The sequence below is a fragment of the Balaenoptera borealis genome (assembly GCF_965194805.1).
Source record: "Balaenoptera borealis genome assembly, chromosome: 10".
Classification (NCBI taxonomy): Eukaryota; Metazoa; Chordata; class Mammalia; order Artiodactyla; family Balaenopteridae; genus Balaenoptera; species Balaenoptera borealis.
In genome coordinates, this window is record NC_138874.1 from 40,276,228 (window position 1) to 40,299,147 (window position 22,920).

Here is a 22,920-nt window from a genome sequence, read left to right on the forward strand (position 1 = left end):
GAGTCCAGTTCACTGAGCAAGGAGTAGGTCTTGTCTATTACATATTGGGTTTATGGAACGGTATCTGAGCTAATTTGAAACCCTTGTTTTATGCATCACCCCACCTCACCTTTCCCGTTAAGCAGCCATAGTGTGTTTTCTAAACGTGCGACTCTGTTCTGTTTTGTAATTCAGTTCAAGGGTAGCGGTTTTTACATTCTCTCTGTAAGTGATATCTTATGATAAGTGTCTTTCTGTGTGACTTATTTCACTTAGAATCGTCGTACCTAAATCCACTCATCATGCTGCTCCTAGCCTTAAGACGTTGATTTCATGGCTGAGTGATATTCCATTGTACATAAGGACCACAACTTCTTTATCCATTCTTCTCTTTCCTGGGATGTTTAAGGTGTAACGAAGTGGAGGTTCTTGTCAACAGAGCAGCCCTAAACTTTGGGGTGCCTGTGTCTTGCTGATTTTTAGTTTTCCCAATTTATACGCCCATGAGTGGAAGTGCCCTATGCTCTCTAAGCTGAGTTTTTTAGATGTTTCAGGACACACCGTACACTTCTCCAGAGTGGCTGTTGGCAATTTACAGCCCGCCCATCAGCGTAGCAAGGCTCCCATTTCTCCATGGCCTGTCCTGCATTTCTGGTTTTGACACTTTATTCAGCATGGCCCTTTTGACCGATGGGAAGCGAGACTTCTTTGTAGCGCTGATTTGCCTTTCCAGGTTGCTTGGTTGGCCAAAAAGGGCGTATGCGTTTTTTCCTGAATATATTCAGGAAAAAACGCATACGCCCTTTTTGGCCAAGGGCATCATTGTCGAGGTTTTGCCGCTTTTCCTGTGCTTTAAAGGCGATTCGAATCTACCTCCTGAAATCGGTTTCCTGCAATTCTGCCTTGCTTTCAAATCCTCTTCGTTGCCTTCCCTCCATATATTTGTGGACGAGAGTTATCATTTCTAACTCTGCAGGTTTGTGAATTGCAGTGCCCCTGAGCTCCATTTTTCAACTCGCTTTCTTGGGAGCTGGCCGCAAAAGCGCAGGATTGCTTCAGGCCCTATTCTGGCTCCCGGCGGCAGGCTGAGCCTGTGGTTAATTCTGCTTCCTGATGGGAAAATAGAGTGACCTGTGCCTGTCCCAACACCTAGAGCTAGTCTCTCATTGGTTCCCCCTCTTCCCGTTCATCCTCAGGACAAATTGCAACGTGTTCGGAACAGGAGGTTAAAGGTGCTGATTCTCCAAGGAGGGAGATTGCTAGTAAAGCGGCTGGAATGGCGAACCGGAGCACAAGGAGATGAGAAATGAGGTGCGTTTTAGAAACCTTTCCCGGTCACACGGTGTACCATCTTCTGGGTTTCTCGTGCATGTTTTCGACGTAGGAAGATGCCCTTGAACCTGGAGATTTGGGACCCATGGGATGGGTACCACGCCGTATTACTTTACAGGGTCTGCGTTAGCTCACCCAACCTCACCAAACCTCTCAGCCCCAAGAGTGTCCACCCTTATGTCTCAATCAGCTGTGGGTCTAGGTATGGTCAATCCAGGTGGCATCGCAGCCCCTGAACGAATTTTGTAAGAATTTCTCTCTCTTTCACTGTCTTTGTTTCACGGGTTTTTAAAAGTAATTGATTTTTATAATAGGGTTTAGCTGCTTTGCACTGCTGTGTTTATGCCGCTTTTCACCCACTTGACTCACTTACAGAGAGATATCAATACATAGGTTTTAAGATTCTTACTAGTCAGATATATTCTTGGGCGGTGAATAGGGGTTGTTGAGTCCAGTTCACTGAGCAAGGAGTAGGTCTTGTCTATTACATATTGGGTTTATGGAACGGTATCTGAGCTAATTTGAAACCCTTGTTTTATGCATCACCCCACCTCACCTTTCCCGTTAAGCAGGCATAGTGTGTTTTCTAAACGTGCGACTCTGTTCTGTTTTGTAATTCAGTTCAAGGGTAGCGGTTTTTACATTCCCTCTGTAAGTGATATCTTATGATAAGTGTCTTTTTCTGTGTGACTTATTTCACTTAGAATCGTCGTACCTAAATCCACTCATCATGCTGCTCCTAGCCTTAAGACGTTGATTTCATGGCTGAGTGATATTCCATTGTACATAAGGACCACAACTTCTTTATCCATTCTTCTCTTTCCTGGGATGTTTAAGGTGTAACGAAGTGGAGGTTCTTGTCAACAGAGCAGCCCTAAACTTTGGGGTGCCTGTGTCTTGCTGATTTTTAGTTTTCCCAATTTATACGCCCATGAGTGGAAGTGCCCTATGCTCTCTAAGCTGAGTTTTTTAGATGTTTCAGGACACACCGTACACTTCTCCAGAGTGGCTGTTGGCAATTTACAGCCCGCCCATCAGCGTAGCAAGGCTCCCATTTCTCCATGGCCTGTCCTGCATTTCTGGTTTTGACACTTTATTCAGCATGGCCCTTTTGACCGATGGGAAGCGAGACTTCTTTGTAGCGCTGATTTGCCTTTCCAGGTTGCTTGGTTGGCCAAAAAGGGCGTATGCGTTTTTTTCTGAATATATTCAGGAAAAAACGCATACGCCCTTTTTGGCCAAGGGCATCATTGTCGAGGTTTTGCCGCTTTTCCTGTGCTTTAAAGGCGATTCGAATCTACCTCCTGAAATCGGTTTCCTGCAATTCTGCCTTGCTTTCAAATCCTCTTCGTAGCCTTCCCTCCATATATTTGTGGACGAGAGTTATCATTTCTAACTCTGCAGGTTTGTGAACTGCAGTGCCCCTGAGCTCCATTTTTCAACTCGCTTTCTTGGGAGCTGGCCGCAAAAGCGCAGGATTGCTTCAGGCCCTATTCTGGCTCCGGGCGGCAGGCTGAGCCTGTGGTTAATTCTGCTACCTGATGGGAAAATAGAGTGACCTGTGCCTCTCCCAACACCTAGAGCTAGTCTCTCATTGGTTCCCCCTCTTCCCGTTCATCCTCAGGACAAATTGCAACGTGTACGGAACAGGAGGTTAAAGGTGCTGATTCTCCAAGGAGGGAGATTGCTAGTAAAGCGGCTGGAATGGCGAACCGGAGCACAAGGAGATGAGAAATGAGGTGCGTTTTAGAAACCTTTCCCGGTCACACGGTGTACCATCTTCTGGGTTTCTCGTGCATGTTTTCGACGTAGGAAGATGCCCTTGACCCTGGAGATTTGGGACCCATGGGATGGGTACCACGCCGTATTACTTTAAAGGGTCTGCGTTTGCTCACCCAACCTCACCAAACCTCTCAGCCCCAAGAGTGTCCACCCTTATGTCTCAGTCATCTGTGGGTCTAGATATGGTCAATCCAGCTGGCATCGCAGCACCTGAACGAATTTTGTAAGAATTTCTCTCTCTTTCACTGTCTTTGTTTCACGGGTTTTTAAAAGTAATTGATTTTTATAATGGGGTTTAGCTGCTTTGCACTGCTGTGTTTATGCCGCTTTACACATACTTGACTCACTTACAGAGAGATATCACTACATAGGTTTTAAGATTCTTACTAGTCAGATATATTCTTGGGCGGTGAATAGGGGTTGTTGAGTCCAGTTCACTGAGCAAGGAGTAGGTCTTGTCTATTACATATTGGGTTTATGGAACGGTATCTGAGCTAATTTGAAACCCTTGTTTTATGCATCACCCCACCTCACCTTTCCCGTTAAGCAGCCATAGTGTGTTTTCTAAACGTGCGACTCTGTTCTGTTTTGTAATTCAGTTCAAGGGTAGCGGTTTTTACATTCTCTCTGTAAGTGATATCTTATGATAAGTGTCTTTCTGTGTGACTTATTTCACTTAGAATCGTCGTACCTAAATCCACTCATCATGCTGCTCCTAGCCTTAAGACGTTGATTTCATGGCTGAGTGATATTCCATTGTACATAAGGACCACAACTTCTTTATCCATTCTTCTCTTTCCTGGGATGTTTAAGGTGTAACGAAGTGGAGGTTCTTGTCAACAGAGCAGCCCTAAACTTTGGGGTGCCTGTGTCTTGCTGATTTTTAGTTTTCCCAATTTATACGCCCATGAGTGGAAGTGCCCTATGCTCTCTAAGCTGAGTTTTTTAGATGTTTCAGGACACACCGTACACTTCTCCAGAGTGGCTGTTGGCAATTTACAGCCCGCCCATCAGCGTAGCAAGGCTCCCATTTCTCCATGGCCTGTCCTGCATTTCTGGTTTTGACACTTTATTCAGCATGGCCCTTTTGACCGATGGGAAGCGAGACTTCTTTGTAGCGCTGATTTGCCTTTCCAGGTTGCTTGGTTGGCCAAAAAGGGCGTATGCGTTTTTTCCTGAATATATTCAGGAAAAAACGCATACGCCCTTTTTGGCCAAGGGCATCATTGTCGAGGTTTTGCCGCTTTTCCTGTGCTTTAAAGGCGATTCGAATCTACCTCCTGAAATCGGTTTCCTGCAATTCTGCCTTGCTTTCAAATCCTCTTCGTTGCCTTCCCTCCATATATTTGTGGACGAGAGTTATCATTTCTAACTCTGCAGGTTTGTGAATTGCAGTGCCCCTGAGCTCCATTTTTCAACTCGCTTTCTTGGGAGCTGGCCGCAAAAGCGCAGGATTGCTTCAGGCCCTATTCTGGCTCCCGGCGGCAGGCTGAGCCTGTGGTTAATTCTGCTTCCTGATGGGAAAATAGAGTGACCTGTGCCTGTCCCAACACCTAGAGCTAGTCTCTCATTGGTTCCCCCTCTTCCCGTTCATCCTCAGGACAAATTGCAACGTGTTCGGAACAGGAGGTTAAAGGTGCTGATTCTCCAAGGAGGGAGATTGCTAGTAAAGCGGCTGGAATGGCGAACCGGAGCACAAGGAGATGAGAAATGAGGTGCGTTTTAGAAACCTTTCCCGGTCACACGGTGTACCATCTTCTGGGTTTCTCGTGCATGTTTTCGACGTAGGAAGATGCCCTTGAACCTGGAGATTTGGGACCCATGGGATGGGTACCACGCCGTATTACTTTACAGGGTCTGCGTTAGCTCACCCAACCTCACCAAACCTCTCAGCCCCAAGAGTGTCCACCCTTATGTCTCAATCAGCTGTGGGTCTAGATATGGTCAATCCAGGTGGCATCGCAGCCCCTGAACGAATTTTGTAAGAATTTCTCTCTCTTTCACTGTCTTTGTTTCATGGGTTTTTAAAAGTAATTGATTTTTATAATAGGGTTTAGCTGCTTTGCACTGCTGTGTTTATGCCGCTTTACACCCACTTGACTCACTTACAGAGAGATATCAATACATAGGTTTTAAGATTCTTACTAGTCAGATATATTCTTGGGCGGTGAATAGGGGTTGTTGAGTCCAGTTCACTGAGCAAGGAGTAGGTCTTGTCTATTACATATTGGGTTTATGGAACGGTATCTGAGCTAATTTGAAACCCTTGTTTTATGCATCACCCCACCTCACCTTTCCCGTTAAGCAGCCATAGTGTGTTTTCTAAACGTGCGACTCTGTTCTGTTTTGTAATTCAGTTCAAGGGTAGCGGTTTTTACATTCTCTCTGTAAGTGATATCTTATGATAAGTGTCTTTCTGTGTGACTTATTTCACTTAGAATCGTCGTACCTAAATCCACTCATCATGCTGCTCCTAGCCTTATGACGTTGATTTCATGGCTGAGTGATATTCCATTGTACATAAGGACCACAACTTCTTTATCCATTCTTCTCTTTCCTGGGATGTTTCAGGTGTAACGAAGTGGAGGTTCTTGTCAACAGAGCAGCCCTAAACTTTGGGGTGCCTGTGTCTTGCTGATTTTTAGTTTTCCCAATTTATACGCCCATGAGTGGAAGTGCCCTATGCTCTCTAAGCTGAGTTTTTTAGATGTTTCAGGACACACCGTACACTTCTCCAGAGTGGCTGTTGGCAATTTACAGCCCGCCCATCAGCGTAGCAAGGCTCCCATTTCTCCATGGCCTGTCCTGCATTTCTGGTTTTGACACTTTATTCAGCATGGCCCTTTTGACCGATGGGAAGCGAGACTTCTTTGTAGCGCTGATTTGCCTTTCCAGGTTGCTTGGTTGGCCAAAAAGGGCGTATGCGTTTTTTCCTGAATATATTCAGGAAAAAACGCATACGCCCTTTTTGGCCAAGGGCATCATTGTCGAGGTTTTGCCGCTTTTCCTGTGCTTTAAAGGCGATTCGAATCTACCTCCTGAAATCGGTTTCCTGCAATTCTGCCTTGCTTTCAAATCCTCTTCGTTGCCTTCCCTCCATATATTTGTGGACGAGAGTTATCATTTCTAACTCTGCAGGTTTGTGAATTGCAGTGCCCCTGAGCTCCATTTTTCAACTCGCTTTCTTGGGAGCTGGCCGCAAAAGCGCAGGATTGCTTCAGGCCCTATTCTGGCTCCGGGCGGCAGGCTGAGCCTGTGGTTAATTCTGCTTCCTGATGGGAAAATAGAGTGACCTGTGCCTGTCCCAACACCTAGAGCTAGTCTCTCATTGGTTCCCCCTCTTCCCGTTCATCCTCAGGACAAATTGCAACGTGTTCGGAACAGGAGGTTAAAGGTGCTGATTCTCCAAGGAGGGAGATTGCTAGTAAAGCGGCTGGAATGGCGAACCGGAGCACAAGGAGATGAGAAATGAGGTGCGTTTTAGAAACCTTTCCCGGTCACACGGTGTACCATCTTCTGGGTTTCTCGTGCATGTTTTCGACGTAGGAAGATGCCCTTGAACCTGGAGATTTGGGACCCATGGGATGGGTACCACGCCGTATTACTTTACAGGGTCTGCGTTAGCTCACCCAACCTCACCAAACCTCTCAGCCCCAAGAGTGTCCACCCTTATGTCTCAATCAGCTGTGGGTCTAGATATGGTCAATCCAGGTGGCATCGCAGCCCCTGAACGAATTTTGTAAGAATTTCTCTCTCTTTCACTGTCTTTGTTTCACGGGTTTTTAAAAGTAATTGATTTTTATAATAGGGTTTAGCTGCTTTGCACTGCTGTGTTTATGCCGCTTTTCACCCACTTGACTCACTTACAGAGAGATATCAATACATAGGTTTTAAGATTCTTACTAGTCAGATATATTCTTGGGCGGTGAATAGGGGGCGTTGAGTCCAGTTCACTGAGCAAGGAGTAGGTCTTGTCTATTACATATTGGGTTTATGGAACGGTATCTGAGCTAATTTGAAACCCTTGTTTTATGCATCACCCCACCTCACCTTTCCCGTTAAGCAGCCATAGTGCGTTTTCTAAACGTGCGACTCTGTTCTGTTTTGTAATTCAGTTCAAGGGTAGCGGTTTTTACATTCTCTCTGTAAGTGATATCTTATGATAAGTGTCTTTCTGTGTGACTTATTTCACTTAGAATCGTCGTACCTAAATCCACTCATCATGCTGCTCCTAGCCTTAAGACGTTGATTTCATGGCTGAGTGATATTCCATTGTACATAAGGACCACAACTTCTTTATCCATTCTTCTCTTTCCTGGGATGTTTAAGGTGTAACGAAGTGGAGGTTCTTGTCAACAGAGCAGCCCTAAACTTTGGGGTGCCTGTGTCTTGCTGATTTTTAGTTTTCCCAATTTATACGCCCATGAGTGGAAGTGCCCTATGCTCTCTAAGCTGAGTTTTTTAGATGTTTCAGGACACACCGTACACTTCTCCAGAGTGGCTGTTGGCAATTTACAGCCCGCCCATCAGCGTAGCAAGGCTCCCATTTCTCCATGGCCTGTCCTGCATTTCTGGTTTTGACACTTTATTCAGCATGGCCCTTTTGACCGATGGGAAGCGAGACTTCTTTGTAGCGCTGATTTGCCTTTCCAGGTTGCTTGGTTGGCCAAAAAGGGCGTATGCGTTTTTTCCTGAATATATTCAGGAAAAAACGCATACGCCCTTTTTGGCCAAGGGCATCATTGTCGAGGTTTTGCCGCTTTTCCTGTGCTTTAAAGGCGATTCGAATCTACCTCCTGAAATCGGTTTCCTGCAATTCTGCCTTGCTTTCAAATCCTCTTCGTTGCCTTCCCTCCATATATTTGTGGACGAGAGTTATCATTTCTAACTCTGCAGGTTTGTGAATTGCAGTGCCCCTGAGCTCCATTTTTCAACTCGCTTTCTTGGGAGCTGGCCGCAAAAGCGCAGGATTGCTTCAGGCCCTATTCTGGCTCCGGGCGGCAGGCTGAGCCTGTGGTTAATTCTGCTTCCTGATGGGAAAATAGAGTGACCTCTGCCTGTCCCAACACCTAGAGCTAGTCTCTCATTGGTTCCCCCTCTTCCCGTTCATCCTCAGGACAAATTGCAACGTGTTCGGAACAGGAGGTTAAAGGTGCTGATTCTCCAAGGAGGGAGATTGCTAGTAAAGCGGCTGGAATGGCGAACCGGAGCACAAGGAGATGAGAAATGAGGTGCGTTTTAGAAACCTTTCCCGGTCACACGGTGTACCATCTTCTGGGTTTCTCGTGCATGTTTTCGACGTAGGAAGATGCCCTTGAACCTGGAGATTTGGGACCCATGGGATGGGTACCACGCCGTATTACTTTACAGGGTCTGCGTTAGCTCACCCAACCTCACCAAACCTCTCAGCCCCAAGAGTGTCCACCCTTATGTCTCAATCAGCTGTGGGTCTAGATATGGTCAATCCAGGTGGCATCGCAGCCCCTGAACGAATTTTGTAAGAATTTCTCTCTCTTTCACTGTCTTTGTTTCACGGGTTTTTAAAAGTAATTGATTTTTATAATAGGGTTTAGCTGCTTTGCACTGCTGTGTTTATGCCGCTTTTCACCCACTTGACTCACTTACAGAGAGATATCAATACATAGGTTTTAAGATTCTTACTAGTCAGATATATTCTTGGGCGGTGAATAGGGGGCGTTGAGTCCAGTTCACTGAGCAAGGAGTAGGTCTTGTCTATTACATATTGGGTTTATGGAACGGTATCTGAGCTAATTTGAAACCCTTGTTTTATGCATCACCCCACCTCACCTTTCCCGTTAAGCAGCCATAGTGCGTTTTCTAAACGTGCGACTCTGTTCTGTTTTGTAATTCAGTTCAAGGGTAGCGGTTTTTACATTCTCTCTGTAAGTGATATCTTATGATAAGTGTCTTTCTGTGTGACTTATTTCACTTAGAATCGTCGTACCTAAATCCACTCATCATGCTGCTCCTAGCCTTATGACGTTGATTTCATGGCTGAGTGATATTCCATTGTACATAAGGACCACAACTTCTTTATCCATTCTTCTCTTTCCTGGGATGTTTAAGGTGTAACGAAGTGGAGGTTCTTGTCAACAGAGCAGCCCTAAACTTTGGGGTGCCTGTGTCTTGCTGATTTTTAGTTTTCCCAATTTATACGCCCATGAGTGGAAGTGCCCTATGCTCTCTAAGCTGAGTTTTTTAGATGTTTCAGGACACACCGTACACTTCTCCAGAGTGGCTGTTGGCAATTTACAGCCCGCCCATCAGCGTAGCAAGGCTCCCATTTCTCCATGGCCTGTCCTGCATTTCTGGTTTTGACACTTTATTCAGCATGGCCCTTTTGACCGATGGGAAGCGAGACTTCTTTGTAGCGCTGATTTGCCTTTCCAGGTTGCTTGGTTGGCCAAAAAGGGCGTATGCGTTTTTTCCTGAATATATTCAGGAAAAAACGCATACGCCCTTTTTGGCCAAGGGCATCATTGTCGAGGTTTTGCCGCTTTTCCTGTGCTTTAAAGGCGATTCGAATCTACCTCCTGAAATCGGTTTCCTGCAATTCTGCCTTGCTTTCAAATCCTCTTCGTTGCCTTCCCTCCATATATTTGTGGACGAGAGTTATCATTTCTAACTCTGCAGGTTTGTGAATTGCAGTGCCCCTGAGCTCCATTTTTCAACTCGCTTTCTTGGGAGCTGGCCGCAAAAGTGCAGGATTGCTTCAGGCCCTATTCTGGCTCCGGGCGGCAGGCTGAGCCTGTGGTTAATTCTGCTTCCTGATGGGAAAATAGAGTGACCTCTGCCTGTCCCAACACCTAGAGCTAGTCTCTCATTGGTTCCCCCTCTTCCCGTTCATCCTCAGGACAAATTGCAACGTGTTCGGAACAGGAGGTTAAAGGTGCTGATTCTCCAAGGAGGGAGATTGCTAGTAAAGCGGCTGGAATGGCGAACCGGAGCACAAGGAGATGAGAAATGAGGTGCGTTTTAGAAACCTTTCCCGGTCACACGGTGTACCATCTTCTGGGTTTCTCGTGCATGTTTTCGACGTAGGAAGATGCCTTTGAACCTGGAGATTTGGGACCCATGGGATGGGTACCACGCCGTATTACTTTACAGGGTCTGCGTTAGCTCACCCAACCTCACCAAACCTCTCAGCCCCAAGAGTGTCCACCCTTATGTCTCAATCAGCTGTGGGTCTAGATATGGTCAATCCAGGTGGCATCGCAGCCCCTGAACGAATTTTGTAAGAATTTCTCTCTCTTTCACTGTCTTTGTTTCACGGGTTTTTAAAAGTAATTGATTTTTATAATAGGGTTTAGCTGCTTTGCACTGCTGTGTTTATGCCGCTTTTCACCCACTTGACTCACTTACAGAGAGATATCAATACATAGGTTTTAAGATTCTTACTAGTCAGATATATTCTTGGGCGGTGAATAGGGGGCGTTGAGTCCAGTTCACTGAGCAAGGAGTAGGTCTTGTCTATTACATATTGGGTTTATGGAACGGTATCTGAGCTAATTTGAAACCCTTGTTTTATGCATCACCCCACCTCACCTTTCCCGTTAAGCAGCCATAGTGCGTTTTCTAAACGTGCGACTCTGTTCTGTTTTGTAATTCAGTTCAAGGGTAGCGGTTTTTACATTCTCTCTGTAAGTGATATCTTATGATAAGTGTCTTTCTGTGTGACTTATTTCACTTAGAATCGTCGTACCTAAATCCACTCATCATGCTGCTCCTAGCCTTATGACGTTGATTTCATGGCTGAGTGATATTCCATTGTACATAAGGACCACAACTTCTTTATCCATTCTTCTCTTTCCTGGGATGTTTAAGGTGTAACGAAGTGGAGGTTCTTGTCAACAGAGCAGCCCTAAACTTTGGGGTGCCTGTGTCTTGCTGATTTTTAGTTTTCCCAATTTATACGCCCATGAGTGGAAGTGCCCTATGCTCTCTAAGCTGAGTTTTTTAGATGTTTCAGGACACACCGTACACTTCTCCAGAGTGGCTGTTGGCAATTTACAGCCCGCCCATCAGCGTAGCAAGGCTCCCATTTCTCCATGGCCTGTCCTGCATTTCTGGTTTTGACACTTTATTCAGCATGGCCCTTTTGACCGATGGGAAGCGAGACTTCTTTGTAGCGCTGATTTGCCTTTCCAGGTTGCTTGGTTGGCCAAAAAGGGCGTATGCGTTTTTTCCTGAATATATTCAGGAAAAAACGCATACGCCCTTTTTGGCCAAGGGCATCATTGTCGAGGTTTTGCCGCTTTTCCTGTGCTTTAAAGGCGATTCGAATCTACCTCCTGGAATCGGTTTCCTGCAATTCTGCCTTGCTTTCAAATCCTCTTCGTTGCCTTCCCTCCATATATTTGTGGACGAGAGTTTTCATTTCTAACTCTGCAGGTTTGTGAATTGCAGTGCCCCTGAGCTCCATTTTTCAACTCGCTTTCTTGGGAGCTGGCCGCAAAAGCGCAGGATTGCTTCAGGCCCTATTCTGGCTCCGGGCGGCAGGCTGAGCCTGTGGTTAATTCTTCTTCCTGATGGGAAAATAGAGTGACCTGTGCCTGTCCCAACACCTAGAGCTAGTCTCTCATTGGTTCCCCCTCTTCCCGTTCATCCTCAGGACAAATTGCAACCTGTACGGAACAGGAGGTTAAAGGTGCTGATTCTCCAAGGAGGGAGATTGCTAGTAAAGCGGCTGGAATGGCGAACCGGAGCACAAGGAGATGAGAAATGAGGTGCGTTTTAGAAACCTTTCCCGGTCACACGGTGTACCATCTTCTGGGTTGCTCGTGCATGTTTTCGACGTAGGAAGATGCCCTTGAACCTGGAGATTTGGGACCCATGGGATGGGTACCACGCCGTATTACTTTAAAGGGTCTGCGTTTGCTCACCCAACCTCACCAAACCTCTCAGCCCCAAGAGTGTCCACCCTTATGTCTCAGTCATCTGTGGGTATAGATATGGTCAATCCAGGTGGCATCGCAGCCCCTGAACGAATTTTGTAAGAATTTCTCTCTCTTTCACTGTCTTTGTTTCACGGGTTTTTAAAAGTAATTGATTTTTATAATGGGGTTTAGCTGCTTTGCACTGCTGTGTTTATGCCGCTTTACACCTACTTGACTCACTTACAGAGAGATATCAATACATAGGTTTTAAGATTCTTACTAGTCAGATATATTCTTGGGCGGTGAATAGGGGTTGTTGAGTCCAGTTCACTGAGCAAGGAGTAGGTCTTGTCTATTACATATTGGGTTTATGGAACGGTATCTGAGCTAATTTGAAACCCTTGTTTTATGCATCACCCCACCTCACCTTTCCCGTTAAGCAGCCATAGTGTGTTTTCTAAACGTGAGACTCTGTTCTGTTTTGTAATTCAGTTCAAGGGTAGCGGTTTTTACATTCCCTCTGTAAGTGATATCTTATGATAAGTGTCTTTTTCTGTGTGACTTATTTCACTTAGAATCGTCGTACCTAAATCCACTCATCATGCTGCTCCTAGCCTTAAGACGTTGATTTCATGGCTGAGTGATATTCCATTGTACATAAGGACCACAACTTCTTTATCCATTCTTCTCTTTCCTGGGATGTTTAAGGTGTAACGAAGTGGAGGTTCTTGTCAACAGAGCAGCCCTAAACTTTGGGGTGCCTGTGTCTTGCTGATTTTTAGTTTTCCCAATTTATACGCCCATGAGTGGAAGTGCCCTATGCTCTCTAAGCTGAGTTTTTTAGATGTTTCAGGACACACCGTACACTTCTCCAGAGTGGCTGTTGGCAATTTACAGCCCGCCCATCAGCGTAGCAAGGCTCCCATTTCTCCATGGCCTGTCCTGCATTTCTGGTTTTGACACTTTATTCAGCATGGCCCTTTTGACCGATGGGAAGCGAGACTTCTTTGTAGCGCTGATTTGCCTTTCCAGGTTGCTTGGTTGGCCAAAAAGGGCGTATGCGTTTTTTCCTGAATATATTCAGGAAAAAACGCATACGCCCTTTTTGGCCAAGGGCATCATTGTCGAGGTTTTGCCGCTTTTCCTGTGCTTTAAAGGCGATTCGAATCTACCTCCTGAAATCGGTTTCCTGCAATTCTGCCTTGCTTTCAAATCCTCTTCGTTGCCTTCCCTCCATATATTTGTGGAGGAGATTTATCATTTCTAACTCTGCAGGTTTGTGAATTGCAGTGCCCCTGAGCTCCATTTTTCAACTCGCTTTCTTGGGAGCTGGCCGCAAAAGCGCAGGATTGCTTCAGGCCCTATTCTGGCTCCGGGCGGCAGGCTGAGCCTGTGGTTAATTCTGCTTCCTGATGGGAAAATAGAGTGACCTGTGCCTGTCCCAACACCTAGAGCTAGTCTCTCATTGGTTCCCCCTCTTCCCGTTCATCCTCAGGACAAATTGCAACGTGTACGGAACAGGAGGTTAAAGGTGCTGATTCTCCAAGGAGGGAGATTGCTAGTAAAGCGGCTGGAATGGCGAACCGGAGCACAAGGAGATGAGAAATGAGGTGCGTTTTAGAAACCTTTCCCGGTCACACGGTGTACCATCTTCTGGGTTTCTCGTGCATGTTTTCGACGTAGGAAGATGCCCTTGAACCTGGAGATTTGGGACCCATGGGATGGGTACCACGCCGTATTACTTTACAGGGTCTGCGTTAGCTCACCCAACCTCACCAAACCTCTCAGCCCCAAGAGTGTCCACCCTTATGTCTCAATCAGCTGTGGGTCTAGATATGGTCAATCCAGGTGGCATCGCAGCCCCTGAACGAATTTTGTAAGAATTTCTCTCTATTTCACTGTCTTTGTTTCACGGGTTTTTAAAAGTAATTGATTTTTATAATAGGGTTTAGCTGCTTTGCACTGCTGTGTTTATGCCGCTTTACACCTACTTGACTCACTTACAGAGAGATATCAATACATAGGTTTTAAGATTCTTACTAGTCAGATATATTCTTGGGCGGTGAATAGGGGTTGTTGAGTCCAGTTCACTGAGCAAGGAGTAGGTCTTGTCTATTACATATTGGGTTTATGGAACGGTATCTGAGCTAATTTGAAACCCTTGTTTTATGCATCACCCCACCTCACCTTTCCCGTTAAGCATCCATAGTGTGTTTTCTAAACGTGCGACTCTGTTCTGTTTTGTAATTCAGTTCAAGGGTAGCGGTTTTTACATTCCCTCTGTAAGTGATATCTTATGATAAGTGTCTTTTTCTGTGTGACTTATTTCACTTAGAATCGTCGTACCTAAATCCACTCATCATGCTGCTCCTAGCCTTAAGACGTTGATTTCATGGCTGAGTGATATTCCATTGTACATAAGGACCACAACTTCTTTATCCATTCTTCTCTTTCCTGGGATGTTTAAGGTGTAACGAAGTGGAGGTTCTTGTCAACAGAGCAGCCCTAAACTTTGGGGTGCCTGTGTCTTGCTGATTTTTAGTTTTCCCAATTTATACGCCCATGAGTGGAAGTGCCCTATGCTCTCTAAGCTGAGTTTTTTAGATGTTTCAGGACACACCGTACACTTCTCCAGAGTGGCTGTTGGCAATTTACAGCCCGCCCATCAGCGTAGCAAGGCTCCCATTTCTCCATGGCCTGTCCTGCATTTCTGGTTTTGACACTTTATTCAGCATGGCCCTTTTGACCGATGGGAAGCGAGACTTCTTTGTAGCGCTGATTTGCCTTTCCAGGTTGCTTGGTTGGCCAAAAAGGGCGTATGCGTTTTTTCCTGAATATATTCAGGAAAAAACGCATACGCCCTTTTTGGCCAAGGGCATCATTGTCGAGGTTTTGCCGCTTTTCCTGTGCTTTAAAGGCGATTCGAATCTACCTCCTGAAATCGGTTTCCTGCAATTCTGCCTTGCTTTCAAATCCTCTTCGTTGCCTTCCCTCCATATATTTGTGGACGAGAGTTATCATTTCTAACTCTGCAGGTTTGTGAATTGCAGTGCCCCTGAGCTCCATTTTTCAACTCGCTTTCTTGGGAGCTGGCCGCAAAAGCGCAGGATTGCTTCAGGCCCTATTCTGGCTCCGGGCGGCAGGCTGAGCCTGTGGTTAATTCTGCTTCCTGATGGGAAAATAGAGTGACCTGTGCCTGTCCCAACACCTAGAGCTAGTCTCTCATTGGTTCCCCCTCTTCCCGTTCATCCTCAGGACAAATTGCAACGTGTTCGGAACAGGAGGTTAAAGGTGCTGATTCTCCAAGGAGGGAGATTGCTAGTAAAGCGGCTGGAATGGCGAACCGGAGCACAAGGAGATGAGAAATGAGGTGCGTTTTAGAAACCTTTCCCGGTCACACGGTGTACCATCTTCTGGGTTGCTCGTGCATGTTTTCGACGTAGGAAGATGCCCTTGAACCTGGAGATTTGGGACCCATGGGATGGGTACCACGCCGTATTACTTTACAGGGTCTGCGTTAGCTCACCCAACCTCACCAAACCTCTCAGCCCCAAGAGTGTCCACCCTTATGTCTCAATCAGCTGTGGGTCTAGATATGGTCAATCCAGGTGGCATCGCAGCCCCTGAACGAATTTTGTAAGAATTTCTCTCTATTTCACTGTCTTTGTTTCACGGGTTTTTAAAAGTAATTGATTTTTATAATAGGGTTTAGCTGCTTTGCACTGCTGTGTTTATGCCGCTTTACACCTACTTGACTCACTTACAGAGAGATATCAATACATAGGTTTTAAGATTCTTACTAGTCAGATATATTCTTGGGCGGTGAATAGGGGGCGTTGAGTCCAGTTCACTGAGCAAGGAGTAGGTCTTGTCTATTACATATTGGGTTTATGGAACGGTATCTGAGCTAATTTGAAACCCTTGTTTTATGCATCACCCCACCTCACCTTTCCCGTTAAGCAGCCATAGTGTGTTTTCTAAACGTGCGACTCTGTTCTGTTTTGTAATTCAGTTCAAGGGTAGCGGTTTTTACATTCTCTCTGTAAGTGATATCTTATGATAAGTGTCTTTTTCTGTGTGACTTATTTCACTTAGAATCGTCGTACCTAAATCCACTCATCATGCTGCTCCTAGCCTTATGACGTTGATTTCATGGCTGAGTGATATTCCATTGTACATAAGGACCACAACTTCTTTATCCATTCTTCTCTTTCCTGGGATGTTTAAGGTGTAACGAAGTGGAGGTTCTTGTCAACAGAGCAGCCCTAAACTTTGGGGTGCCTGTGTCTTGCTGATTTTTAGTTTTCCCAATTTATACGCCCATGAGTGGAAGTGCCCTATGCTCTCTAAGCTGAGTTTTTTAGATGTTTCAGGACACACCGTACACTTCTCCAGAGTGGCTGTTGGCAATTTACAGCCCGCCCATCAGCGTAGCAAGGCTCCCATTTCTCCATGGCCTGTCCTGCATTTCTGGTTTTGACACTTTATTCAGCATGGCCCTTTTGACCGATGGGAAGCGAGACTTCTTTGTAGCGCTGATTTGCCTTTCCAGGTTGCTTGGTTGGCCAAAAAGGGCGTATGCGTTTTTTCCTGAATATTTTCAGGAAAAAACGCATACGCCCTTTTTGGCCAAGGGCATCATTGTCGAGGTTTTGCCGCTTTTCCTGTGCTTTAAAGGCGATTCGAATCTACCTCCTGAAATCGGTTTCCTGCAATTCTGCCTTGCTTTCAAATCCTCTTCGTTGCCTTCCCTCCATATATTTGTGGACGAGAGTTATCATTTCTAACTCTGCAGGTTTGTGAATTGCAGTGCCCCTGAGCTCCATTTTTCAACTTGCTTTCTTGGGAGCTGGCCGCAAAAGCGCAGGATTGCTTCAGGCCCTATTCTGGCTCCGGGCGGCAGGCTGAGCCTGTGGTTAATTCTGCTTCCTGATGGGAAAATAGAGTGACCTGTGCCTGTCCCAACACCTAGAGCTAGTCTCTCATTGGTTCCCCCTCTTCCCGTTCATCCTCAGGACAAATTGCAACGTGTTCGGAACAGGAGGTTAAAGGTGCTGATTCTCCAAGGAGGGAGATTGCTAGTAAAGCGGCTGGAATGGCGAACCGGAGCACAAGGAGATGAGAAATGAGGTGCGTTTTAGAAACCTTTCCCGGTCACACGGTGTACCATCTTCTGGGTTGCTCGTGCATGTTTTCGACGTAGGAAGATGCCCTTGAACCTGGAGATTTGGGACCCATGGAATGGGTACCACGCCGTATTACTTTAAAGGGTCTGCGTTTGCTCACCCAACCTCACCAAACCTCTCAGCCCCAAGAGTGTCCACCCTTATGTCTCAGTCATCTGTGGGTCTAGATATGGTCAATCCAGGTGGCATCGCAGCCCCTGAACGAATTTTGTAAGAATTTCTCTCTCTTTCACTGTCTTTGTTTCACGGGTTTTTAAAAGTAATTGATTTTTATAATAGGGTTTAGCTGCTTTGCACTGCTGTGTTTATGCCGCTTTTCACCCACTTGACTCACTTACAGAGAGATATCAATACATAGGTTTTAAGATTCTTACTAGTCAGATATATTCTTGGGCGGTGAATAGGGGGCGTTGAGTCCAGTTCACTGAGCAAGGAGTAGGTCTTGTCTATTACATATTGGGTTTATGGAACGGTATCTGAGCTAATTTGAAACCCTTGTTTTATGCATCACCCCACCTCACCTTTCCCGTTAAGCAGCCATAGTGTGTTTTCTAAACGTGCGACTCTGTTCTGTTTTGTAATTCAGTTCAAGGGTAGCGGTTTTTACATTCCCTCTGTAAGTGATATCTTATGATAAGTGTCTTTCTGTGTGACTTATTTCACTTAGAATCGTCGTACCTAAATCCACTCATAATGCTGCTCCTAGCCTTATGACGTTGATTTCATGGCTGAGTGATATTCCATTGTACATAAGGACCACAACTTCTTTATCCATTCTTCTCTTTCCTGGGATGTTTAAGGTGTAATGAAGTGGAGGTTCTTGTCAACAGAGCAGCCCTAAACTTTGGGGTGCCTGTGTCTTGCTGATTTTTAGTTTTCCCAATTTATACGCCCATGAGTGGAAGTGCCCTATGCTCTCTAAGCTGAGTATTTTAGATGTTTCAGGACACACCGTACACTTCTCCAGAGTGGCTGTTGGCAATTTACAGCCCGCCCATCAGCGTAGCAAGGCTCCCATTTCTCCATGGCCTGTCCTGCATTTCTGGTTTTGACACTTTATTCAGCATGGCCCTTTTGACCGATGGGAAGCGAGACTTCTTTGTAGCGCTGATTTGCCTTTCCAGGTTGCTTGGTTGGCCAAAAAGGGCGTATGCGTTTTTTCCTGAATATATTCAGGAAAAAACGCATACGCCCTTTTTGGCCAAGGGCATCATTGTCGAGGTTTTGCCGCTTTTCCTGTGCTTTAAAGGTGATTCGAATCTACCTCCTGAAATCGGTTTCCTGCAATTCTGCCTTGCTTTCAAATCCTCTTCGTTGCCTTCCCTCCATATATTTGTGGACGAGAGTTATCATTTCTAACTCTGCAGGTTTGTGAATTGCAGTGCCCCTGAGCTCCATTTTTCAACTCGCTTTCTTGGGAGCTGGCCGCAAAAGCGCAGGATTGCTTCAGGCCCTATTTTGGCTCCGGGCGGCAGGCTGAGCCTGTGGTTAATTCTTCTTCCTGATGGGAAAATAGAGTGACCTGTGCCTGTCCCAACACCTAGAGCTAGTCTCTCATTGGTTCCCCCTCTTCCCGTTCATCCTCAGGACAAATTGCAACGTGTACGGAACAGGAGGTTAAAGGTGCTGATTCTCCAAGGAGGGAGATTGCTAGTAAAGCGGCTGGAATGGCGAACCGGAGCACAAGGAGATGAGAAATGAGGTGCGTTTTAGAAACCTTTCCCGGTCACACGGTGTACCATCTTCTGGGTTGCTCGTGCATGTTTTCGACGTAGGAAGATGCCCTTGAACCTGGAGATTTGGGACCCATGGGATGGGTACCACGCCGTATTACTTTAAAGGGTCTGCGTTTGCTCACCCAACCTCACCAAACCTCTCAGCCCCAAGAGTGTCCACCCTTATGTCTCAGTCATCTGTGGGTCTAGATATGGTCAATCCAGGTGGCATCGCAGCCCCTGAACGAATTTTGTAAGAATTTCTCTCTCTTTCACTGTCTTTGTTTCACGGGTTTTTAAAAGTAATTGATTTTTATAATGGGGTTTAGCTGCTTTGCACTGCTGTGTTTATGCCGCTTTACACCTACTTGACTCACTTACAGAGAGATATCAATACATAGGTTTTAAGATTCTTACTAGTCAGATATATTCTTGGGCGGTGAATAGGGGTTGTTGAGTCCAGTTCACTGAGCAAGGAGTAGGTCTTGTCTATTACATATTGGGTTTATGGAACGGTATCTGAGCTAATTTGAAACCCTTGTTTTATGCATCACCCCACCTCACCTTTCCCGTTAAGCAGCCATAGTGTGTTTTCTAAACGTGCTACTCTGTTCTGTTTTGTAATTCAGTTCAAGGGTAGCGGTTTTTACATTCCCTCTGTAAGTGATATCTTATGATAAGTGTCTTTTTCTGTGTGACTTATTTCACTTAGAATCGTCGTACCTAAATCCACTCATCATGCTGCTCCTAGCCTTATGACGTTGATTTCATGGCTGAGTGATATTCCATTGTACATAAGGACCACAACTTCTTTATCCATTCTTCTCTTTCCTGGGATGTTTAAGGTGTAACGAAGTGGAGGTTCTTGTCAACAGAGCAGCCCTAAACTTTGGGGTGCCTGTGTCTTGCTGATTTTTAGTTTTCCCAATTTATACGCCCATGAGTGGAAGTGCCCTATGCTCTCTAAGCTGAGTTTTTTAGATGTTTCAGGACACACCGTACACTTCTCCAGAGTGGCTGTTGGCAATTTACAGCCCGCCCATCAGCGTAGCAAGGCTCCCATTTCTCCATGGCCTGTCCTGCATTTCTGGTTTTGACACTTTATTCAGCATGGCCCTTTTGACCGATGGGAAGCGAGACTTCTTTGTAGCGCTGATTTGCCTTTCCAGGTTGCTTGGTTGGCCAAAAAGGGCGTATGCGTTTTTTCCTGAATATATTCAGGAAAAATCGCCTACGCCCTTTTTGGCCAAGGGCATCATTGTCGAGGTTTTGCCGCTTTTCCTGTGCTTTAAAGGCGATTCGAATCTACCTCCTGAAATCGGTTTCCTGCAATTCTGCCTTGCTTTCAAATCCTCTACGTTGCCTTCCCTCCATATATTTGTGGACGAGAGTTATCATTTCTAACTCTGCAGGTTTGTGAATTGCAGTGCCCCTGAGCTCCATTTTTCAACTCGCTTTCTTGGGAGCTGGCCGCAAAAGCGCAGGATTGCTTCAGGCCCTATTCTGGCTCCGGGCGGCAGGCTGAGCCTGTGGTTAATTCTTCTTCCTGATGGGAAAATAGAGTGACCTGTGCCTGTCCCAACACCTAGAGCTAGTCTCTCATTGGTTCCCCCTCTTCCCGTTCATCCTCAGGACAAATTGCAACGTGTACGGAACAGGAGGTTAAAGGTGCTGATTCTCCAAGGAGGGAGATTGCTAGTAAAGCGGCTGGAATGGCGAACCGGAGCACAAGGAGATGAGAAATGAGGTGCGTTTTAGAAACCTTTCCCGGTCACACGGTGTACCATCTTCTGGGTTGCTCGTGCATGTTTTCGACGTAGGAAGATGCCCTTGAACCTGGAGATTTGGGACCCATGGGATGGGTACCACGCCGTATTACTTTAAAGGGTCTGCGTTTGCTCACCCAACCTCACCAAACCTCTCAGCCCCAAGAGTGTCCACCCTTATGTCTCAGTCATCTGTGGGTCTAGATATGGTCAATCCAGGTGGCATCGCAGCCCCTGAACGAATTTTGTAAGAATTCCTCTCTCTTTCACTGTCTTTGTTTCACGGGTTTTTAAAAGTAATTGATTTTTATAATGGGGTTTAGCTGCTTTGCACTGCTGTGTTTATGCCGCTTTACACCTACTTGACTCACTTACAGAGAGATATCAATACATAGGTTTTAAGATTCTTACTAGTCAGATATATTCTTGGGCGGTGAATAGGGGTTGTTGAGTCCAGTTCACTGAGCAAGGAGTAGGTCTTGTCTATTACATATTGGGTTTATGGAACGGTATCTGAGCTAATTTGAAACCCTTGTTTTATGCATCACCCCACCTCACCTTTCCCGTTAAGCAGCCATAGTGTGTTTTCTAAACGTGCGACTCTGTTCTGTTTTGTAATTCAGTTCAAGGGTAGCGGTTTTTACATTCCCTCTGTAAGTGATATCTTATGATAAGTGTCTTTTTCTGTGTGACTTATTTCACTTAGAATCGTCGTACCTAAATCCACTCATCATGCTGCTCCTAGCCTTATGACGTTGATTTCATGGCTGAGTGATATTCCATTGTACATAAGGACCACAACTTCTTTATCCATTCTTCTCTTTCCTGGGATGTTTAAGGTGTAACGAAGTGGAGGTTCTTGTCAACAGAGCAGCCCTAAACTTTGAGGTGCCTGTGTCTTGCTGATTTTTAGTTTTCCCAATTTATACGCCCATGAGTGGAAGTGCCCTATGCTCTCTAAGCTGAGTTTTTTAGATGTTTCAGGACACACCGTACACTTCTCCAGAGTGGCTGTTGGCAATTTACAGCCCGCCCATCAGCGTAGCAAGGCTCCCATTTCTCCATGGCCTGTCCTGCATTTCTGGTTTTGACACTTTATTCAGCATGGCCCTTTTGACCGATGGGAAGCGAGACTTCTTTGTAGCGCTGATTTGCCTTTCCAGGTTGCTTGGTTGGCCAAAAAGGGCGTATGCGTTTTTTCCTGAATATATTCAGGAAAAAACGCATACGCCCTTTTTGGCCAAGGGCATCATTGTCGAGGTTTTGCCGCTTTTCCTGTGCTTTAAAGGCGATTCGAATCTACCTCCTGAAATCTGTTTCCTGCAATTCTGCCTTGCTTTCAAATCCTCTTCGTAGCCTTCCCTCCATATATTTGTGGACGAGAGTTATCATTTTTAACTCTGCAGGTTTGTGAATTGCAGTGCCCCTGAGCTCCATTTTTCAACTCGCTTTCTTGGGAGCTGGCCGCAAAAGCGCAGGATTGCTTCAGGCCCTATTCTGGCTCCGGGCGGCAGGCTGAGCCTGTGGTTAATTCTGCTACCTGATGGGAAAATAGAGTGACCTGTGCCTGTCCCAAAACCTAGAGCTAGTCTCTCATTGGTTCCCCCTCTTCCCGTTCATCCTCAGGACAAATTGCAACGTGTACGGAACAGGAGGTTAAAGGTGCTGATTCTCCAAGGAGGGAGATTGCTAGTAAAGTGGCTGGAATGGCGAACTGGAGCACAAGGAGATGAGAAATGAGGTGCGTTTTAGAAACCTTTCCCGGTCACACGGTGTACCATCTTCTGGGTTTCTCGTGCATGTTTTCGACGTAGGAAGATGCCCTTGAACCTGGAGATTTGGGACCCATGGGATGGGTACCACGCTGTATTACTTTACAGGGTCTGCGTTAGCTCACCCAACCTCACCAAACCTCTCAGCCCCAAGAGTGTCCACCCTTATGTCTCAATCAGCTGTGGGTCTAGATATGGTCAATCCAGGTGGCATCGCAGCCCCTGAACGAATTTTGTAAGAATTTCTCTCTCTTTCACTGTCTTTGTTTCACGGGTTTTTAAAAGTAATTGATTTTTATAATAGGGTTTAGCTGCTTTGCACTGCTGTGTTTATGCCGCTTTTCACCCACTTGACTCACTTACAGAGAGATATCAATACATAGGTTTTAAGATTCTTACTAGTCAGATATATTCTTGGGCGGTGAATAGGGGGCGTTGAGTCCAGTTCACTGAGCAATGAGTAGGTCTTGTCTATTACATATTGGGTTTAT